Genomic DNA, 23522 nt, shown 5'->3' with positions numbered 1-23522 from the left:
TTCTGTTTGATTTTTTTTTTCTCTGCCGTTAATAAGAGTTTTTATATTCTTCCAAACTTTCATTCAAACCTTTTATCCCAAATTCCTCTTCATATCCTCATCTCATCCGACTTTCAAGACCTTCCTTTTTCCAATGGTGTCTTGGGTATTCTGTCCTTATACTTCTTCCTGAGCAATGTCCCAGTATTCTTTATTAAAACAGTTTTGGGGCCTATTACTTGTTAAGTGCTGCATAAATAGGTTGTTGTAATGTTGAATGGTGTGTGCAGTGGCTTGAGAGGAATAAACAAACTTGTTTTGATCGCATTCAATCCACTGGGCTTCTTGGTCTCCCTGTTAATCTTTCTCAATTTTGTGGTTAACTGGTTTTACAGATTGCTAAAATTAGATTTGTTCATTCAAAAAAGATTTTGTCTTATGCACTTACCAAAGTAGTGTCATGTGTACTTCTTATCATCCCAATGTTTGATTTCACCTTCTCTCCATGTTTCTTTCAGTTCTATGATGAGTTTATTGCAAAGGCCCAAGCTGAACTCAGTGGAGATCTTGATGTTGGCAGCTCAAACTCCACCAAACCATAAAATAAAACTCTGTGCGCCACTGAAACTGAGAAGGCAAAGGTTAAACCGTGCTCTCTGCAGAGGTACTTTCAGTAATGGATGTTAATTGCGTAACCTTATGAAGGGATACCTCTTGTATTTCTCTTTTATACCCTAGAGGGACCCCTTTTGTCCAAATTAGTTGGTAATTGAATTGTTCTTTTGTTAAGGAGACCAGTACATTTTGCAGTGACTTTACATCAAAGAAATGTGCCTTTTGGCCCAACAGATGTGTGCAGTTATTTCGTCTCCGTGCAAGTCTACTCCCACTTTGTTTCATCCCATCAGTGCGTCCTTCTGTATGTTTCCTCCTTCGGTACTTATCCAATTTCCCCGAAACATATTCATGCTATTGAACTTCAGCATTCCCAGTACTAGTTGTCATGTTGTTCCCTTTCCAAGGAAGAAAGTTTTGTTTTGAATTTCTGATTCGATTCATTAATGTTAACTTCCTGTCCAGGTCAGCCTCACAAGTGAAGACATTCTCCCTCCATGCAGTTTGGGCTGCTTCATTTTTAAAGTTCTCTATCAAATTTTATTTTTTAAGTTCTCTATCCGGTCACTAGCTTATACAGTTAATGGTCGGGCCCTGGGTGTGTTGCTGAACAAAGAGACCTCGGGATGCAGGTGCATTGTTCCTTGAAAGTGGAGTTGCAGGTAGAAAGAGTGGTGAAGGAGACATTTGGCGTGCTTGCCTTCATTGGTCAGAACATTGACTGTCGGGCTTGAGGCATTACGTTGCAGCTGTACAGGACATTGGTGAGGCCATTTCTAGAATACTGCACACAGTTCTGATTGCCTTTCTACAGGAAGAATGTTAAACTTGAGAGTGTGCAGAAAAGATTTACAAGGATGTTGCTGGGACTGAGTTACAGGAATAGGCTGAATAGGTTGAAGCATTTTTTCCCTGGATGATTGGAGGCTGAAGGATTTTTGTAGAGGGGGTTGGATTGGGTGAATAGCCGAGATCTTTTTCCCAGGTTTTTGGAGTCCAAAACTAGAGGGCATAGGTTTAAGGTGAGAGGGGAAGATCTAAAAAGGGCCTGAGGATTAACATTTTCAGGCTGAGCATGCTGCATACATGGAATGAGCTGCCAGAGTGGTAGGGAGAGATACAATTACAATGTTTAACTTATAAAAGGCTTTGAGTTGGATATATGAATAGGAAGGGTTGAGAAGGATATGGGCTAAATGCTGGCAACTTGGGATATTAGAGAAGAGAAGAGCTGAGAAGATCCAGTTTAGTAATCAAGGATTAAAGTTCAAATTGAATGTTGAATCCTCACCCAGATCACCTTCCAAGGATCTTGAGGAGGAACAGAAGACTGTCATCCAATTGGAGACATCTGAAAGAGATGACAGTGTGGATGATAAAGAGGAAGTACTATCTCAAGATCCTTGTCCTCGACCTGTAAGTATTAATTTTGAGCCAGTTTTGGGATGGATTTTTATTTTAAGAATTGGAGATGTGTTATTTGTCTTGAAGCATTGATGTGATTGTTTGATGAATAATCCCAGAGCATATTAAATTCCCATATTTTAACATAAATGTCGGATTGTGATTGTTTCCGTCACAAATGTCAAAATACAACTCCACTTTATTTGGGCACATTTTGCACGTCAACATTTTCAGAAATTACCCTGAGTGTTTCCCTTTACCAAGGACACTTTCCCAAAAGACTGTTGTGAGGAATATCTTGATAAATTGTTAATATATTTGTGGGTGATAAAATCAAGCTGTGGGGGATATTCTTAAAATTTCCGGTGTCTCAGTGTTTTCGACCTTGCCCATCAATTCTCAAAATAAGTGTAAGTACGCCTGATTATTTCTCAAGGGTTTAGTGACTATTTCCACTGTGTAATTACTGAGTTTAGAACTGAAGGATTGCTATTGAAATTCAAACCTTTTCCTCCGCACTTTTCTGTCCTTCCCTAAAAGGGAGGCAGTGTTTTTAAAGAGGATCTTTTAAACTAAGTTTTGAATCATCTCTGGCTTTTTCAGTTCACACGCAATTTTTCCAGCGTAGTGTTCGGAAGCAAAGTCCTGAGACTGAATGACCATCTGATTAGAAGAACAGAAGGGTTTATGGTTTGCACATATTAACATTGATTGGACAAGCAGCTCTTTCATAAAAGTGCTTGACAAGTTCTCATACTGTCCATTCCTTTCTGAGCATTCAATATCAGAAATCACTGAAATAGGTGCTTGGGTCACTTTGATTTGACACAGCAACATCCTGACTAAACTGACACGTGCTCTTCTCATTTGAATATATATGTGTTTCCCTACAAAGTGCAGGAATAAAATGGGGTGCAGCAGTCAGCTGAAAGTGATCTGATTTTGGAAAGCTGAAGCTCAGAACGTTCAGTCTGAAATCATTCATTCCCCGAAGTACACAACAGTTAGAAGATAAAGAGATTCTCCATACTTATACTGTGAACCAGGAAAGATTTGAACAGTCTATATCAGTTTCTTAAAATGGCCATTACTTTCTCTATGGTTACTTGTAACAAGCCATATGTTTTTGATTGCATAGTTTGAAGAATATTCACTGTTTTCATCACAATGTATCTGATCCTGAACTGTCCAAAAGTATTCTTTTCAGTTCAATAACTGTATTCTTCTCATCCTCCACACTCCATGATTGTCCATGATATCTCCCTTTGTGAGCCAAATGGAATATTGATTCCACCTATAGGATAAGTGTGACGTGTTCTTTTCATACTAAGTTTATATTTCAAGCTCAGGGAAACAACTTGTGATACTTTGAAATTTTGTAAAGATGATTATTTTCACCATCTTGATTAAGGCCAAAAACTTTTAAAACTTAAAAAGGAGTATAAAGCATTTGTTCTGACTCCATCAAGTAAATTTTGTATTGAGTTTGAGTACTCGGTCTAATAAAATATACTGTTTAATGTTCTGGATCTCACTCCATGTGGAAACCTTGACTTTCATTACATGGCTGAGAATAAATTGGAAATGAATTCCAGCCTGTGTCTGACACGTCAGACATACTCTGAGATATAAAAAGAAGGTTCTCGTTTGTTTGTCTCCCATTTTCATGCTTTGATTTCACAGTTTATTATAACCATGTATTGTCATTAATGTTTTGAAATGAATTCCATCATTTTTGTTCCTGACCTTCAGTATCTAGATTGACCAACAGTTTGTGTACTTTGCAACAGGGCAGCCCAGTGCAGGAGCCCCAGTCCCTAAAAGATGTGCCCCGAAACATCCAAGAGGAAATTAACTTTGCTTTCACTCAAGATGCTGTAGAGATTGAGACATTGGTTCATGCAGCAGCTGAGGAGCTGTGCAAATGGCAGGAACTTGGCCATGATCTGGCGGATTTGCAAATACCCCCAGACTTTGGGAATTATAAATGGAAGAATGACGAGAGTGTGAGCAGAAGAGCTTATTGTGAGTTGATACCCAGATTTTGCATTTGAAAACAAAATTATTTTTTCTCAGTTAAGCAAGAAAGGTATGGGTGAAGAGTGCTCCACAGCAGCTCTGATTTGTGTAAAAGACCATGTTAAAAACATTATCTCAATCCTGATGACTGCATTGAATTCAAGTTACCATTTTGCCCCTTCCCTAAAAATCCAAAGCCCCTTTCTCCTCCACTGTTTGTACTCTCCCATTATTAATTTATCATCCTCATCACCATCGTACTGTTATGCGTTAAATCCCATCTGTCATAACTTTGCCCAGTCTGAGAACCTTTCGATTCTGTTTCTATTTACATAATATATGGTGTCCCTGCCAGCCACTCAGTATTTTTTTCAAACTCTTCTCCATCGTTTCTGACTTTCTATTGCTGTTTCCATTGGTTGATAATCCAATATTTGATTATTATTCACCTTAATAATTGGAGCCATGATAGCTTGCTTTCTATTTACAGCATGTCCCACAGATGTCATTCATTTTGTTTCAAAGATTTGCCTCCTTTTATGTTGTGGTGCCTTCCTCAGCATTATGCAGGAAATCTTGTCTAATATATCTGCACCTACCCTTGGTAGTTCTGCAATCCTTTTAAACCCCTTCTCTAATCTCTCTTTTGTCTTGTCTCCTGCAAGCAATGAACTTCGAAATGTATCCTTGGTTCAGATTGTGGAGCAAACAGTTGTTATTTTATATATTTTGAACAGGATTCCCTTTTGTTTTCACTGTAATGATCTCATAAGCTTTTTGCTGAGTGGAGAGGACACATCTAATATAATCTTTTCTCTGTTAGTCTTTTACTTCTTCCAGCTTGTCCTTAATGTTCCAAGAGAAATTTTTGTTGACATCTTTTCTGACGACCTCCGTGCCAGCCCAGCCCTGTGGATGAAGCCAAGCCAAATTAGCTCTTCATTCTTCAAACGAGTGAGGAACCCACAGAATTTAAATGAAGTAAAGGTAATAACTCCACGTAATCCTTTTTTCCTACTTGTCAGTAATAATGTTGCAAACGTGATGCTGGTTGGAGTTAAAATATGTAGATTAAGTAAGTGAGTGACTCATGTTGTAAACAGTGGCCATTATCCTGACTTGGAAATCTGTCACTGCATCTTGGAAGTCCCTCCCTAATGAGATTGTGGGTCTACCTCAGCACCATCTGGTCAAGGACAAGTAGGAAGGGGCAATAAGTGCTGGCCAGCCAGTGATGCCCACATTTCATGAATGAACAAAAAACATTCCTCTATGCCCATTGAGTACCAAGGAACCCCATTTTAACTCTAAACTCCTCAATGAACATTTTTTAAATGACTCACAGGCTCTGGGCATCGCCAGCTGGCCAGCATTTATTCACCGATCCTAGTTGCTTTTGAGAAACTGGTGAGCTATCTTTTGTAACCACTGCAGTTCATGCGCTGTAGGTAGACCCATAATGCCCTTCGGGAGGGAATTCCCAGAATTTGATACAGCAATCCTGAAGAAACAATGATATTTTTCGAAGTCAGAATGATGGGAGGCTTGGAGGGGAACTTGCAGGTGGCTGTCTGCTGCTCTTGTCCTTCTTGATCTAAATGGTCACAGATTTGGGAGGATCTGGCTGAAGATCTCTGAATTTCAGCAATGCGTCTTGTAGATTGTACACACTGCTGCTACTGAGTGGAGGGTGGTGGAGGGCATGGCTGCTTGCGGATGTGGTGCCAATCAAGTGGGCTCCTTTGTCTTGGATGTAGTGAGCTTTTTGTGTGTAACTGGAGCTGCACTCCTCCAGGCAAGTGGGGTGTATTCCATCAGACCCCTGACTTGTGCTTTGTACTCGGTGGATTTGCTATGGGGAATCAAGAGGTGAGTTATACACCACAGTATTCCAAGCCTCTGACCTGCCCTTGTAGCCCACAGTGTTTATACAATGAGTCCAGATGAGTTTCTGGTCCATGGTAACCCCGATGATGTTCATTGTGGAAGATTCAGTAATGGTAACACCATTGAATGTCAAGGGCCATTGGTTAAATTGTCTCTTAGAGTCGTAGAGATGTACAGCTCAGAAACAGACCCTTCGGTTCTACTTGTCCATACAGACCAGTTATCCGAGATAAAATCCAGTCCCATTTGCCAGCATTTGGTCCATTTCCCTCTTAAACCCTTCCTATTCATATACGCAGCCAGATGCCTTTTAAATATCGTCATTATGCCAGCCGCCTCCACTTCCGCTGGCAGCTCATTCCATGTACACACCACCCTCTGCATGAAACAGTTACCCATTACGTACCTTTTAAAGGTTTCCCCTCTCACCTATGCCCTCTAGTTTTGGATTTGCCTTCACCAGGGAAAAGACTTGTCTATTTTACCCTATCTATACCACTCATAATTTTATAAATCTTTTCACAGATGCCTCTCAGCCTCTGATGCTCCAGGGAAAGTAACCCCAACCAATTCATCTTCTTCCTATACAAGAAATCCCCCACCCTGCCAAGACCCTTGTAAATCTTTGCATAACCCTTTCAAGATTCACAACATCTTTCCAAGAGCAGGGAGTCCAGAATTGCACAGAGTATTCTAAAAGAGGCCGAATCAGTGTCCTATTCAGCCGCAACATGACCTTTCAACTCCTATACTCAATGCTCTGACCAATGAAGTCAAACATACCAAGCACCACCTTCACAATCCTGCCTACTTGTCACTCCACTTTCAAGGAACTATGAACCTGCATTCCAAGGTCTCTTTGCTCAGCAACACTCCCCAGTGCTTTACCATCGAGTGTATAAGTCCTGACCTGATTTGCCTTTCCAAAATGCAGCACCTCACATATATCTGAATTAAACTTCATCTGCCACTCCTCAGCCCATCTGTTCGAGATCCTGTTGTATTCTGAACCTTCTTCACTGTCCACTGCACCTCCAATTTTGGTGTCATTTGCAAACTTACTAACCATGCTATGTTCCATGTTCACATCCAAATCATTTATGTAAATGACGAAAAGCAGTGAACCCAGCACTGATCCTTATGGGCCACCACTGGTCACAGGCCTCCTACTGGAGATGGTCATTAATTGGCAGTTTTGATGCGAAGATTACTTGCCTCTTACCAGTCCAAATCTGCATATCGTCTAGATCTTGTTGCCTTTGAACATAACTCCTCCGATACTGAAGCAGTCTATGAATGGTATTGAAAATTGTGCAACCATCCGCACTTCTGACCTTATGACAGAAGTAAGGTCAGGAACTGAGGAGCCCCATTTTACTCTGATCTCCCCAGTGATCCTCGAGGAACCTCATTTTACTCCCAACTGGAGACACAATGTAATAGCTCTGAGTGTTAGCCATGGCTCAGTGGCACTCTTCCTCAGTCAGCAGAGGGGATTAACGCTGAAGTGAAATCCTGGATGACGGTCCTGGTGCAGTACTGAAGTATTGTTTTCAAAGTGAGGCCCCATTTTCCCCCTTGGGTGAGTTTTTTAAAAGACTTTTGGTGTGACATTGAAGAGGAGTGGAGTTCTCCCTCATGGTGCTGGTCAATCTACTACATGAGTCAGTCTGGCTCAACGTTTACTGAACCATTTCTCTAATTTGTGGGAACTTTCTGTGTGAAAGTTTGTTTCAGCTTTTGACGATATTATAATTAGTGGCTATACTTCAAAGGCTACAAGTGTGAAAAGTTATATATATTGCAAGCTTTTTGGCAATTTGAGGTTAAGGTGGATGACTTGAGCATTGGTTACAAAGTATTGTCCAGCACGAAGACCAAGTTCTTTACTATTGCAACAATGCAACTTCTATTTTACTGTGGCACTGACATTGAAGTGTACACTGGATGACTCCTTCCAGTAACTCAAACTTGAAACACTGTAATGTGAACTTTTTACCACGGTCTAAAGTCAACATCAAGCAGCTCATTGTCTCGCCTGACTTCCCTTTGAGCACAGTTTGTGAAGCGTTGCACTTTGCCAGGGACTGAGAATGGGCATGTGTAAATCAGCTTTTCATTCACAGAGTAAATTTGGGACTGTTCATTTCCTTTGCTTTGTCTTTATAACTCGACTGTAATGTGTCTTCAGTCTGATCTGTACTATTTCCCACACCAACATTTCTGGGCATGTTACTTGCCTTTGACGGTGTTAGCCGAGAAACCTATCAAACACTTCCTGCCTGGAGCCATGTGAGGCAGTGGTCAGTGGTTAGGTCATATAGCTTTGATGAACTCATCTGTTAAACTGAGAACGATTTGACCTTCCTGAAATGCTGGGTCCACTTTATGAATCCACATCAGCCCCAATATTTATTGTGAGACTTCCCATAGCGCTGATCTTCAGTTGTCTGCCTACAGTCTATGAAAGGCAGAACATTTCTGGAATTCGACGGAGCAGAGGCTTCTTAGAAGGTGCTGTTGGCAAAGTGCTGAACCACGTAATGCAGTGAATCGTTAAGTGAAATAATTAATTTTTGCAGCCGAGGTCTTAGGCAAGAGAAAGTGTCAAACCTTCTCACAATCTGGGAATGTTGCATGCTACCTTAATGTTGTTTTGTATATGCTTTTGGATCTCACTGATGTTATTCACTTCAATTGTCATTCAGTTTTCAAGCATTTAGCAGATTTTTGTTAAATAGAACATGCTTTGAGTTTCATCCAATTTTACATCATTCAGAATGGGAGAAGAATCAGAAGGTCCAAGCATCAAAGTCTTCATTGAGCAGTTTACGGGAAGGATAATGGATTGGAGGTTGTTTGTCTGTGTATTTAGGGTGTGTGCATTAGTTGCCATTTCTCCTGTGCTTCTATCCCCACATCTTCATTTCTAATGAAGTTATGAAGTTGTTTGGATTCAACCAGGAGCAATATCAGAAGACAGGCTGGCAGAAGATGAAGACATTTGGCAGGAGAAAACATGATCGGGTGGACAATATTTTGGTAAGTACTTCAGTTTAGCAACTGTTCAGTATTATATTGTATCATTACATCACGACTATGAACACTGCATCCTACATCTGAATTTTCTATTATTTCAAATGGCAAATGTTTTATCTGTTTTTGGCTTACCTGTCTGGCTATACTGCATACATCCAGAAAATGCTTCAACTTTCTGATTGAATTGAAAACTTGAGTCCTCACTGGAGTAGTTTGCTGAAAATCAAGTCCTGCTATCCCTTAGTTGCCAGAAAACTTATTTAAAAATTCAGAAGTACATTGAATTCAGTGCAGTTGGCAAAGTAGTGTCATGTGTACTTCTTTAAATCCCAATGTTTGATTTCACTTTCTCTCCATGTTTCTTTCAGTCCTATGATGAGTTTCTGACGAAGACCCAAGCTGAACCCAGTAAAGATCTTGATGTTGGCAGCTCAAGCTCAAACCAAACCGCAAATTCAAACTCTGTACTCCACTGATACTGAGAAGCTGAAGATTAAACCGTGCTCTCTGCAGAGGTACTTTCACTAATGGATGTTAATTGTGTAACCTTATGAAGGGATGTCTCTTGTATTTCTCTTTCATACTCCAGTGGGACCCCTTTTGTCCAAATTAGTTGGTGATTAAATGGTTCTTGAGTGAAGGTGACCAGAACTTTTCCAGATAATTTACAGCAGGGAAACGTGCCTTTTGGCCCAACAGGCTATTGCGGTTATTTAGTCTCCATGCGACTCTACTCCCACTTTGTCTCATCCCATCAGTGCATCCTTCTGTATATTTCTCCCTGAGGTACTTATCTAATTTCCCCTTAAACATATTCGTGCCATTCAACTGAAGCATTCCTGACATAAGCAAGTTCCATGTTGTCACTCTTCTCAGGGAAGAATATCTTGTTTTGAATTTCTGATTCGATTCGTTAATTTGAACTTCCTGTTCAGGTCAGCCTCACAAGTGAAAACATTTTTCCCTCCATGCAGCTCAAGCACCTTCAGCGAGGACCAGAGGCCTGACAGGAAGTTAACTTTAAAATATACAAACTTACCTCGGGGGATCAGTGTTCTTCATTTTATGGGCGGCAGTTGGAGTGGGAGGAGCGACAATGAGGACCAGAGACCCGATGGGATAATAACTTTAAAATATAAAAACTTAGCTTGGCGGAGCGAACACTGAGCAGGAACGAACGTGAGAGTGATTGATAAGTGAGGCTTTTGAAGGAGCAGCAGAGCGACAGGCCACAGCGAGGCGCAGAGGACTGTTGGGTATATATTTGGGCAGCAGCTGAATCCCGATGTACTACACGTGTCGTGTCTCCCCCCGCCCTCTCCTCTCACCAAAGAAAAGGACTCTCGTGTGTTGCTAAGGTAAGGCATTTCAATTGATAGTTCTTGTGTATTGTGTGATTGATTAAAAGTTCACTATTAGTTGGTTAGTTGAATAATATTTAACTTATAATTTTGTATAAATTAATTAAATAAGTAGAGTTGGCTAGACAGGTAATGTGCTGTAGCTGTATGTTGTAGGAGCTGGCTGATCCCATTGTGAAGGGCAGTGACCACATCTGCAGCAAGTGTTGGTTGCTCAAAGAACTCTGGATCAGAATTGATGATCTGGAATCTGAGCTTCAAACACTGCGGCACATCCGGGAGGGGGAGAGTTACCTGGACGCAGTGGTTCAGGAGGCAGTCACACCTGGTAGATTAAGTAATTCAAATTCAGTTAGTGATCAGGAGCAACAGGGTGTGACTGTAAGTGAGGGGGATTCTGAGTTCAGGAGTGGAGGAGCCTCAGCCCTTGACTTTGTCCAACAGATGTGTGATTTTTGCTCCCTGTATGGATGAGGAAAAGGGCTGTGGACAGGATGAGCCAGCTGACCATGACACCATGGTTCAGAAGGCCATCAAAGAGCGGGAGCAAAAAGACAAATAGTTGTTCCAGGGGATTCTATAATTAGGGGGACAGATAGTATCCTTTACGAGCCAGATTGGGAGTCCCACATGGTGTGTAGCTGGACCGGTGCCAGGATGCTGGACATCTCCAACCGGCTTGAAAGGATATTGGAGCAGGAGGGAGAAGATCCAGTTGTTGTGATCCATGTTGGCACTAACAGCATAGGCAAGGCTAGGCAGGTGGGCCTGTTTGGGGAATATCAAGCACGAGGAAAGAAATTGAAGAACAGGTCCTCGAGGGTCATAATCTCTGGATTACTGCCCGAGCCACATGCTAATTGTCATAGGGATAAGCAAGTTAGGGAAGTAAACACATGGCTAGGAGATTGGTGTGGGAACGAGGGATTCCATTTCATGGGACATTGGCATCAGTTTTGGAACAGGGGCGATCTGTACCGATGAGACAGTCTCCACCTGAACCAATCTGGAACCAGTGTTCTGGTGAAAAGGATTAATAGGGTGGTCACTCGGACTTTAAACTTATGAGTCTGGGGGAAGGGAAAGGGAAAGCAACGGAGTATGGAGTCAAGTAGAACGATAAGCAACAGGTTAGCATGTGTGCAGGGTTTCAGTTCAAGGCAGACCAGGAATGAAGCAAAAACGAAGGATAACTTTGGGCATATTACTAGAGATGTTGGAAATCATGAGGATAAGAAAATTAGCATTAAGGCACTTTACCTGAATGCTCATAGTATTTGTAACAAAGTAGATGAATTAACAGCACAAATCATCATGAATGATGATGATGTGGTAGACATCACAGAGACATGGTTGCAGGGGGTTTAGGACTGGCAGTTAAACATCGAAGGATTTACAACTTATCGAAAAGAGAGGGAGGTGGGCAGAGGGTGCAGGGTTGCCTTATTAGTTCAGAATGAAATTAAATCCATGGCACTGAATGACATAGGATCAGATGATGTGGAGTCGAAGAACCACAAAGGCAAAAAAACCAGAATGGGCGTTACGTACTGACCTCACAGCAGTGGTCAGGACCAAGGGCACAAGATGTACCAGGAAATAGATAGGGCATGTCAGAATGGCAAGGTCAAGGTGACCATGGGGTACTTGAATATGCAAATGACCTAGTTGAATAATGTTGCCAGTGGATCCAAACAAAAGGTATTCATGGAATGCTGACAGGATGTCTTTTTGGAACAGCTTGTGATGGAGCCCTCGAGGGAGCAGGCTATTCTGGACTTAGTTTTGTGTAATGAGCCAGACTTCATAAAAGATCTTAAAGTCAGGGAACACTTAGGAGGCAGCAATCATAATATGGTAGAGTTTGAAAGAGAGAAGGCAAAATCGGATATAATGGTGTTACAGTTAAATAAAGGTAATTACTGGGGCATGAGAGAGGATCTGACGAAAATCAACTGGAAGCAGAGCCTCGTGGGCAAGACAGGAGAGCAACAATGGCAGGAGTTTCTGGGTGTTTCCGGATGGGGGGAGGTGGATTTAGAGCCATGGCTGACAAAGGAAGTCAGGAAATGTATCAAAGGAAAAGAGAGAGCCTATGAAGTGGCCGGGAAGACTGGGAAATCAGAAGATTGGGAAGACTACAAAAACAAACAGAGGATAACAAAGAGAGAAATAAGGAAGGAGAGGATCAAATATGAAGGTAAGCTCACCAGTAATATTAGAAATGTTAGTGAAAGTTGCTTTCAATACATAAGAAACAGATGAGTGGCAAAAGTAGAAATTGAGCTGTTCCAAATTGATGCAGGAAGGCTAGAGATGGGAGTCAATAGCTGAAGAACTTAATAAGTACTTTATGTCAGTCTTCACAGTGGAAGATATGAGTAATATACCAACAATTAAGGAAAATCAGGGAGCAGAGTTGAGTATGGTTGCCATTACAAAAGAGAAAGTGCTAGAAAAGCTAAAAGGTCAAAAAATTGATAAATATCCTGGCCCGATGGGCCACATCCTAGAGTTCTGAGGGAAGTGGCTATGGAAATAGAGAATTTTAATTCTACCCTGCCATCTCCACTTTACAAAAAGGTAATTTGTACAGGTGCAAAACAGAATGGATTGCCTGCCGAATATATTAAGAAGTTGGATGCAATAAAAACAAATAATTACAATGAAACCACCCCATTTACAATCCAAATTAAAATGATATTGCATCTCCTACAAAATGATACATCAGAATGAAAGATGTTTATTTTTGAAAAGTCATTGTCTGTGGCTACGATACAAATGTTTGAAACATGCTGAATCCTTAGGATTTTGTTGAATTGAGTTTTGATCTAAAATTGTGAAAAGTTTATAAATCTGACAATAAATGTCATTCAAACTGCTGCACGTGATTCAAGTTAAAAAGCAAACATTGTTATGCTAAATCGATAGAATTTAATTGCCTTTTTCAGCCATAACTCATCTGATGTCCAGTATTTGAAATGTGATATCTGTTTCTGCTTTTATTTTAAAATGCTGATCTTTGACAAATTCAGTCCTCAAGTTATAAATCTTTTTCTTAATTAGAAAAACCCCAAGTAAGATTTATAGAGCATTGACCAAATGACCTATATCCTAATGTTGACTCTCATTGGACTATATAGCAATTGACATCTTATCTGAGAAAATATTAACATTTTGTTGTCATTATTATCTTTTTTTTTAGGATTTAGAAACCTCTTTTTAAAGATTGTCTGATTCCATAATGGCTTTGTTCAAAGTTTGTGCGAAGATTTGTTAAATTTCCATTTATTAATTCTTTGACAAAGTTGTCATAGGCTTGCCTAGGATTTTATTGAGAGAATTGCCTGGAATGTGAGTGTATCCATACTGAAGTTTTACATGTATTAAACATTTTATTCACTTTGGTAAGAGTAACAAAAAGATGGGGTACTGGGCTAATGGTCGGATACTTGGTAGTGTGGATGAGCAGAGGAATCTTGGTGTCCATGTACACAGATCTTTGAAAGTTGCCACCCAGGTAAATAGTGCGGTGAAGAAGGCATATGGCGTACTGGCTTTTATTAGTAGAGGAATTGAGTTCCGGAGTCCTGAGGTCATGTTGCAGTTGTATAAAACTCTGGTGCGGCCGCATCTGGAGTATTGTGTGCAGTTTTGGTCACCATACCATAGGAAGGATGTGGAGGCACTGGAATGGGTGCAGAGGACGTTTACCAGGATGTTGCCTGGTATGGTAGGAAGATCGTATGAGGAAAGGCTGAGGCACTTGGGGTTGTTTTCATTGGAGAAAAGAAGGTTTAGGGGTGACTTGATAGAGGTGTACAAGATGATTAGGGGTTGACCGTGAGAACCTTTTTCCACGTATGGAGTCAGCTATTACGAGGGGGCATAGCTTTAAATTAAGGGGTGATAGGTATAGGACAGATGTTAGGGGTAGGTTCTTTACTCAGCGATCGTGAGTTCATGGAATGCCCTGCCAGTAGCAGTGGTGGACTCTCCCTCTTTATGGGCATTTAAGCGGGCATTGGATAGGCATATGGAGGATAGTGGGCTAGTGTAGGTTAGGTGGGCTTGGATCGGCGCAACATCGAGGACCAAAGGGCCTGTACTGCGCTGTATTCTTCTATGTTCTATAAGGCGTTGGTTGTGATCTTTCAAAAATCAATAGAGTCAGGGAAAGTCCCAGATGATTGGAAAATTGCTGTTGTAACCCCCTTGTCCAAGAAGGATCAATCCAAAAGATGGAAACTTATAGGCCGATTAGCCTAACCTCGGTTGTCGATAAAATTCTCGAATATGTTGTTAAGGATGATGTTTCTAAATCCTTGGAAGTGCAGGGTCAGATTAGAATGAGTCTGCATTGATTTAGTAAGGGGAGATCGTACCTGACAAACCTGTTCGAATTCTTTGAAGCCGTAACAAGTAGGTTAGACCAGGGAAACCCAGTGGATGTTATCCATCTCGACTTCCAAAAGGCCTTTGCTAAGGTGCATCATGGGAGGCTGCTGACTAAGGTGAGGGCCCATGGTGTTTGAGGTGAGCTACTGGCATGGATTGAGGATTGGCAGTCTGAAAGAAGGCAGAGAGTTGGGATAAAAGGTTCTTTTTCGGGATGGCAGCTGGTGACAAGTGGTGTCCCGCAGGATTCAGTGTTGGGGCCGCAACTGTTCACTTTATATAATAATGATCTGGATGAAGGGAGCTGGGGGCTTTCTGGTAAAGTTCATTGATGATAAGTAGTTAGGTGGACAGGCAGGATATTCTGAGGAGGTGGGGAGGCTGCAGAAAGATTTAGACAGTTTTGGAAGGTGGTCTAGGAAATGGCTGATGAAATTCAACGTGAGCAAATGCAAGGCCTTGCACTTTGAAAAAAAGAATATAGGCATGGGCTATTTTCTAAACTGTGAGAAAATTCCTTAAGCCAAAGTACAAAGGGATCTGGGAGTGCTAGTCCAGGATTCTCTCAAGGTTGACTTATAGATTGATTCCGTGGTTAAGAAAGCAAATGTAATGTTGTCATTTATCTCAAGAGGGTTGGAATATAAAAGCATTGATGTGCTTCTGAGACTTGATAAAGCTCTAGTTACGCCCCATTTAGAATGCTGTGTCCGATTTTGTGCCCCACACCTCAGGAAGGACATACTGGCACTAGTGTGTGCCCAGCAGAGACTCACGGATGATCCCTGGAATGGTAGGCATAACATACGATGAACGGCTGAGGAGCTTGGTATTGTATTCATTAGAGTTTAGAAGGTTGAGGGGAGATCTAATAGAAACTTACAAGATAACGCATGGCTTAGAAAGGGTGGAAGCTAGGAAGTTGTTACCGTTAGGCAGGGAAACTAGGGCCCATGCGCACAGCCTTAGAATGAGAGGGTGTCAATTTATAATGGAAATGAGGAGATATTTCTTCAGCCAGAATTTATTGCCATGGAGCACAGTGGAGGCTGGGATGTTGGGTGTCTTCAAGGCTGAGATTGATAAATTCTTGATCCCACAAGGAATTAAGGGCTACGGAGAGAGTGCGGGTAAGTGGAGTTGAAATGCCCATCAGCCATGATTAAATGGCGGAGTGGAACAATGGGCCAAATGGCCTTACTTCCACTCCTCTGTCTTATGGTCTTCATTTTTAAACTTCTCTATCAAGTCTCGTTTTCAAAGTTCTCTATCCAGTCACTAGTTTATACAGTTAATGGTCGGGCCCTGGGTGTGTTGCTGAACAAAGAGACCTCAGGATGCAGGTGCATAGTTCCTTGAAAGTGGAGTTGCACGTAGAGAGGGTGGTGAAGAAGGCATTTGGCATGCTTGCCTTCATCGGTCAGAACATTGACTGTAGTGGTTGAAGTGTTACGTTGCAGCTGTACAGAACGTCAGTGAGGCCTCGTCTGGAATACTGCATACAGTTCTGATCACTTTTCTGTAGGAAGGATGTTAAATCTGAGAGAGTGCAGAAAAGATTTACAAGGATGTTGCTGAGACTGAGTTGCAGGGAGAGGCTGAATAGGCTGTAGTATTTTTCCCATGGAGCATTGGAGGCTGAACGGTTTTTGTAGAGGTTTATGAAATCATGAGGGGTATGGATAGGATGAGTAGCCAAGATTTTTTTCCCAGGTCAGGAAAGTTGTAAACTAGAGGGCATAGGTTTAAGGTGAGAGGGAAAGATTTAAAAAGGGCCTGACGGATAACTTTTCAGGCAGAGGGAGCTGCACACATGGAATGAGCTGCCAGAGTGGTGGAGAGGGGTACAATTACAACTTGTACCTTTTAAAAGGCATTGGGATGGGTACATGAATAGGAAGGGTTGAGAAGGATTGGGCCAAATGCTGGCAAACTGGGACTAGATCACGTTGGGATATCTGGTTGGTGCGGATGAGCTGGGTCTGTTGTATAACTGACTCTATGACCCCATGCATTTTGACGTCAATGCTGAATCAACGTTTTGAGATAAACTATTTCATGGTCAGAGCTATCTGGAGTTTAATGTCTTTTTTTTTAAAATGCATTTATAATGAAGTTGATCTGTTTACTCTGTATGTGAAAAAGAAAGAATGGATCATTATTTTTAAAGAGGAAATGATGGCTGAAGGTTGTACACTTGCTGCTGCAGAATATTATATGTTCATACAGAATATAATCAGTTCTACTGGGTGGGTTTTTGAGATGTGCCTTAAAGCAGTCTAGTGGGTGAAAGATTTCTACCAAGTATTGAGTATTGTTGGAATAGAGAACTGCCACACATACTGTGATCTGACCCCTATGCTGTCAGTTTTCAAACAATTAAATCACTGCTCATTCATATTCAATCCCCTTTTGTACATGAAATGTGACCTTTATTTTGCTTCCCACTTCCCTATCTCTATCTACTGAGGATCTGAATCCTGAATGCAGACTGAGGTAACCAGTTGTTGTCAGGAACAACCACTTCACACATGCTCTTACTAACTAAAATGGGAACAAAATGGCTTCTTAATGCAAATAATATGACAAAATGGCTTCTCGGCCGCAAATTGACAATTCTGCTAAAAGCTGCATAAAATGGCTTTTAGCGCTGTTATAGTCCATAGTTGACAAATCACAGTCTGCCTCAACAGAGATTATCAGACAATGCTTCCTTTACAGCATAGAAATAACTAGACTAGATGATACATTACTGGCCAATCTAACTGACCTTCAATTGCTGGTGCAAAGATTCGGTTAGTGAGATAAAAGTGGCTTAAGTGTTGGAAAATAAAGTTGGTTCCCAGGAAATATCATTGGATCAAGTTGCTGTCTGTTAAGATTATTTTGTAACTTGATTGGTAATTGTGTGAATTTACTATGCGACAATGACCTGTACTTTTCTTTAAGAAAAGTATAAAAATATCTTTGTTTTAAGCCATGCGTGCAGCTCCTCTGAGGAACACGGAAGTGTGTAACCTCTGTGTTTCTGGGTGATCTGTGCCCGGCCATATGAAAAATAAAGAATGAAGTCTTAAAGAACCAGACAGAATGTGAGTGCTTATTGACCAATCACGGAACAGAACCCCCCCGCCCCCATCCACTTGGGTCCAGATCCCATCTGGTGCTATGACTCGGATTCAGTACGGACAGATTATGGGAAGCGGTGTAAGTGCCTTGAGTCCTCCGCTATTGAGTGTAGAGGAATCGGCCAGCCAGATGTGAGTATTTTGTCCCTTTGGTTTCCCCCTCATTCATTAGTGGTTCACTTGACCCCTCGCTGCTTACCAGGGATCGACCTTGGTAAGAATTAATTCAGGAAAGATGAAAGAGGAGGTGGGGACACCCACTAGCAGGTCGGGGACCTGTGGATCCAAAATAGAGTCCAGGACACTTTTTTTTTTGGAAAAAAAAAGAGAGGAGTAGGGGACTCAGATTCGGTCGGATTGGTGTTGTCTAAATTAATTCTGAAATTGTTCTGTGAAAGACGAAGCAAAGAAGTATCACGATATAACAAAACTGTCGGGTTTTAGAATGTCGAGAATGTTTAACAGAAATCATTAGTTTGTTGTTCAATGTTGGGTTGTTGATTAGTGAAAGTTTCAGAACGATCTGAAGCATGGCTGCTTTAACTCATTGCCAACAAAAGAATGCAAATATACCTTACTGGCCAGTTCAAGGAATTCTGCATGTGATTGGGAGATCACAAATGCTGTGTGCCAGCCCTGACGGGGTTGATTGGGACCAGGATACCCACTGGGGGCGTAACCTACCTCAGAGGCTCACCCAGCGATCTGATCAAAATCACCAGAGTCAAAAATCACACTGAGGCCCAAGTGCTCTCCTGTCCTGAGCATTTCAGCAGGAGGGAATGAATGAAGGGAAGAAGCTTTCTCGAAGTGTTTCACCAAGTATCAGTGTGGATGATGAAATCAGTGAGCGACTGGGTGAGAAATACTCTCCCAGCTGTGGTAGCGTACATTCAGAACAACTTGTAGACTTGAAATCACCAACTGAGAAGAGCAAAGTGATGCCAGTAATGAGGAACAGACTCCCATGCCGTCACACTGTCTCTGTCCGTGTCACACTCAAACAGCCATATTGCCTGAAACCGATGAGCTGCCTGAATTCCAAATTGGTGCAAGAAGTTTAGTTAGTAACATCCAACCAGAGACACTTCGCTTCAAGGGCAGAACTAGCTTTGCCAATGGCTTTTGGGCTGGTGCGGGGCTGGATACGCCAGAAGGCCGTAATAATGGGGCATGTGATGGAGGTTGAGCCAGAGCTTTCAAAAGAATTAGCAGAACTGCAGGCGGAAGAGTTTGGTCGAAGTAATACTCCTGGAGGGCAAGTAGACTTTAAGCTCTGTCCATTTAAAAACAACTTGAATGATCAAAATGCAAGTAATCAGTTTTCTGAACCAAGTAAGTTTGACTTGCTGCACGTTATTAATGAATCTAGCAAGGCAGTGGAAACTTTTGGAGATGACCAAAATTGAAAAGAGAGCTTGTCCAAGTCTGGTGAGGAGGAACGGTTGGCAAACTTGAGTGAGACCAGAATGAAGAAACATGAACTGGAATGATGTGTTCATAGAGAAGGCATCCAAGGCAGGACTGGAGACAGAAACCAAAATCAATACCAATGTGTCTGTGTGTTCTTCCAGTGCACAATGGGAGGGGTTTTCACTCAATATCCATGAGATCTCTTCAACTCCTCTATTGGATTTACTGAACAGGGAAAAGGACCAACTTGAGGCTCAATTTAAAGTACCATTCCTCGAGCCTGAATCTGAGGAAATCCATGAGGAGCACATGGACAATGGACATTAAAAGAGAGGAACCCAAGGACAATTGTGAGGATAAGGATGTCTTTAACGGAGATGATCTGAAGAGCAGTGACTCAAAGGCCAATTCTTTGGTTGATATGAAACGATAGACAATCCTTTAACCTGAATCCCGAAATCCGAAAAGCTCCAAAGTCCAAAGTTGTTTTTGTGAAGTTATTTCCTCATTAACATGGTTGTTTGGCGTATCACTCAGATGTGACGTAGTGTGGGAGCAGGGGGAGCAGCACTGGCAAACCGCAATTCTGTTTCATTGCCCCATTTTACAGAGTGAGTATGCTCCTCCAGTATGATTTTTAATCATTTCACCATCAAACTGTCACTTATTCTGAAATTTGAAGAGTTCTAAATTCCGAGAACCAGCTGGTTCCGAACATTTCAGATAAAGGATTGTGCACCTGAGCTATCTCCCTTTGTCAAGGACACTGTTGAACAATTGCATGAAATCACAAAGTCTCGAGCTGAGAAGATCCAACTTACTAATCAAGGATTACAGTTCAAATTGGATGTTGAATCCTGGCTCAGGTCACCTTCCAAGGATCGAGAGGAGGAACACAAAGACGGTTATTCAATTGGAGACATCTGAAAGAGATGACAGTGATGATGATAAGGAGGAGGTATTATCTCCAGATCTTTGTCCTCGACCTGCAAATATTAATTTTGAACCTGTTTTGGGATGGATTTAAATTTCAAGAATTGGAGATGTGTTATTGGTCTCGAAGCATTGATGCAATTGTTTTATTAATAATTCCAGAGCTTCTTAAATTCCCATGTTTTAACATACTTACAGGATTGTCATTGTTTCTGTAACAATATGTCAAAATACAACTCCATTTTTTTCAGGCACATTTTGCAGGTCTCATTTTCAGAAATTACCCTGAGTGTTCCCCTTTTCGAAGGACCCTTTACAAAAAGACCTGTTAAATGGTTAACAAATGCATTTTTAAAGCTCAGGAAGACCACTTGGGATACTTTGCAACTTTGTAAAGATGATTTTTTCCACCACCTTGATCAAGTCAACTATTTTTAAAAATCGAAAACGAGAATAAAGCATTTCTCCTGACTCCATTAACTGAATTAATGGAGTACTCAGTCCGATAAAATATACTGTTTAATGTCACTCCATGTGGAAACCTTAACTTTCATTACATGGCTGAGAATAAATTGGAAATGAATTCCAGCCTGTGGCCAACTCGTCAGACATGCTCTGAGATATAAAAAGAAGGTTCTTGTTTGTTTGTCTCCCCGCTTTCATGTTTTGATTTCAGTTTTGTTCCTGACCTTCAGTTTCTAGATTGACCAACAGTCTGTGTACTTTGCAACAGGGAAGCCCAGTGTTTGGCACAAGTGGGCAGGAAGAATTAGCCAAACGCCTGGCAGAGTTGGAATTGAGTCATGAGGCACTCGATAACCTGGTAGATGACCAAAATTCATTTGATGAGGACTTTGGGTTGAGCTGTAGCAAATGCAGCAGCCAGTACAGGAGGCCCCATCTCCAAAGGATGTGCCTCTGAAAATTCAAAGGGAACCTTACTTTTCTGTAGCTCCTGATGCTTTAGAGGTTGAGAAGATGGTTCATGCAGTGGCTGAGGAAGTTGAAGGAACTTGGCCACGATCCAGGAGATCTACGAATACCCCAGACTATCTTGAGAATAATAAATGGAAAGGTGTAGAGAGTGTGAGCAAAAGAGTTTTTTTGTGAGGTGAGCTTCAGCTTTTGCGTTTGAACACAAAATTATTTTATCTCAATTAAGCAAGAAAGGTCTGAGTTAATAGTGCTCCACAGCAGCTCTGATTGATGATATGTATAACAGCATGATAAAAACATTATCTCGATCCTGATGACAGCTTTGAATTCAATTTCCCATTTTGCCCCTTCCCTAAAAGTCCAAAGCCCCTTTCTCCTCCACTGTTTGTGCTCTCCCATTGTTAATTTATCATCATCAACCTCCTCCTCATCCTGTTCTTCACTAAATCCCATCTATCACCACTTTGCCCACTCTGAGAATCTATATTTTCTGTTTCTATTTACATAATATATGGTGTCTCTTCCAGTCACTCATTTTTTTGAATTCTTCTGTATCATCTGTCTTTCCATTGGTTGATAATACAACATATAATTATTAATCATCTTCTTAAAACTCTCCAGAATCTTGATCTTCCACAGGTCACGCCATAATTTTCAGACGAAGAAAGCCTTAAAGGTTGCACTTTTCAGTCTGAATTTGTGCTGTGTTGAGGTTCCCAAAATTGACCAAAATATTCTCTAAGATCTAATGCAACTTAGTGGCTTAAATCATTTGTGTGCAGTTGGAAGTGTCAGTTTTTTTTTAATGGCCATATCTATCACTTTAAATGGCCTGTATGTTTGAATACGTTGTGGCCTTTTTCTCTGATCTGATTAGGATCTTACCATTTCAGGTGTAATTCCTTTTTTATCTTCTCAATGTATGACTTCATCTCACTCTCGACTTCAATTCCATCTTCCGGTAAATATTCTTCTGTATCTGTCACTGCATTACAATTCCATCTCTGTCCCTTCACCCCAAGTTGGAATCGTTTAGTTTCCTTCTCTTAAATTCCCAAGTCAAGATTGTGTTTATTACTATAACAATTAAGGGCGATCTGAGCATGGGCTCCTGTGGGTCCCTTCCATTCTCTACATCTTTCTCGTGTAAAGTCTTTATTTTACCCCGAACCTTGCATTTTCCCAACCACCTCTATCCATTTGACTATGCTCCCCTTCATTTGAGGTGCTTTTGAGTTTTGCCATTGGTCTCCTCAGAGGCAACTCTTGAAATAATTTCTGAAAATCCATGTAAACCATGTACGCTTTTTTCGTACTAATCTGCTCTTTTATTAATACATCCTTGTCAAATTATTTGATAGTTCACAACCTGCTAATTAGAAATTCATGCTAATTGCTCCTGATTAGCTACTGTCTCTTGAAGTGCTTGTATTTATCTCCATATTTTTAACTCTTAATTTACCAACAAATGAAGCAAAACTAACTGATTGAGAAATTCCTGTTTTTCTTATTTTGATCGAGGAGTTAGCTGCCCTCCAATCCTCTGGTCAACTTTTAGGAGGTAATTATTGGAGCCATGATAATTTGCTTTCTATTTCCAGCATGTCCCACAGATGTCATTCATTTTGTTTCAAAGATTTGCCTCATTTTATGTTGTGGTGCCTTCCTTAGTATTATATTAGTAAGCTTGTCGAATACGTCTGCACCTACCCTTGGTCGTTTTGCAATCCTATTAAACCCCTTCTTGAATCTCTCTTTTGCCTACTTTCCTGCAATCAATGATATTCTAAATTTATCCTTGGTTCAGATTGTGGAGCAAACAGTTGCTATTTTATATATTTTGAACAGTATTCCTTTTTGTTTTCCATGTAGCGATCTAACGAGCTTTTTTTTGGGGGGGAGGGCGTATCTAATATAATTTTTTCTCCGTTACCCTTTTACTTCTTCCAGCTTGTATTTAACGTGACGAGAGAAATTCTCACTGAGAAGTTTTCTGAAGACCCCAGTGCCAGTCAAGCCCCATGGATGAAGCCAAGCTGAATTAGCTCTGCTTTCTTCAAACGAGCGAGGAATTTAAATGAAGTGAAGGTAATAATTCCATGTAATCCTTTTGTCCTACTTGTCAGTAATAATGTTGCAAATGCACTGCTAGTTGGAGACTCGGATGCTGCCTGACCTGCTGTGCTTTTCCAGCACCGCTCTAATCTAGACTCTGGTTTCCACCATCTGCAGTCCTTGTTTTTACCTGGAGCTAAAATATGTAGATTGTGTAAGTGAGTGACTCAAACAGTGGCCACTATCCTGACTTGGAATTCTGCCACTGCTTCTTGCAAGTCCTTCCCTAATGAGATTGTGGGTCGAGGTTAGCACCATTGTGTCAAGATTAGAGTGGTGCTGGTGTAGCACAGCA

At 41.1% G+C, this 23522-nt stretch overlaps 1 pseudogene; it reads left to right on the top strand.

Moving 5' to 3' along the window:
• LOC122552870 (uncharacterized) overlaps positions 1-23522 on the top strand; it is a 1138103-nt pseudogene that overhangs the window by 280205 nt on the left and 834376 nt on the right.

Source organism: Chiloscyllium plagiosum, unplaced genomic scaffold (assembly GCF_037043375.1).
Source record: "Chiloscyllium plagiosum isolate Xiang-an unplaced genomic scaffold, Cpla_swu_hap1 HiC_scaffold_9, whole genome shotgun sequence".
Lineage (NCBI taxonomy): Eukaryota > Metazoa > Chordata > Chondrichthyes > Orectolobiformes > Hemiscylliidae > Chiloscyllium > Chiloscyllium plagiosum.
This window is presented reverse-complemented; position numbering and strand designations above follow the sequence as displayed.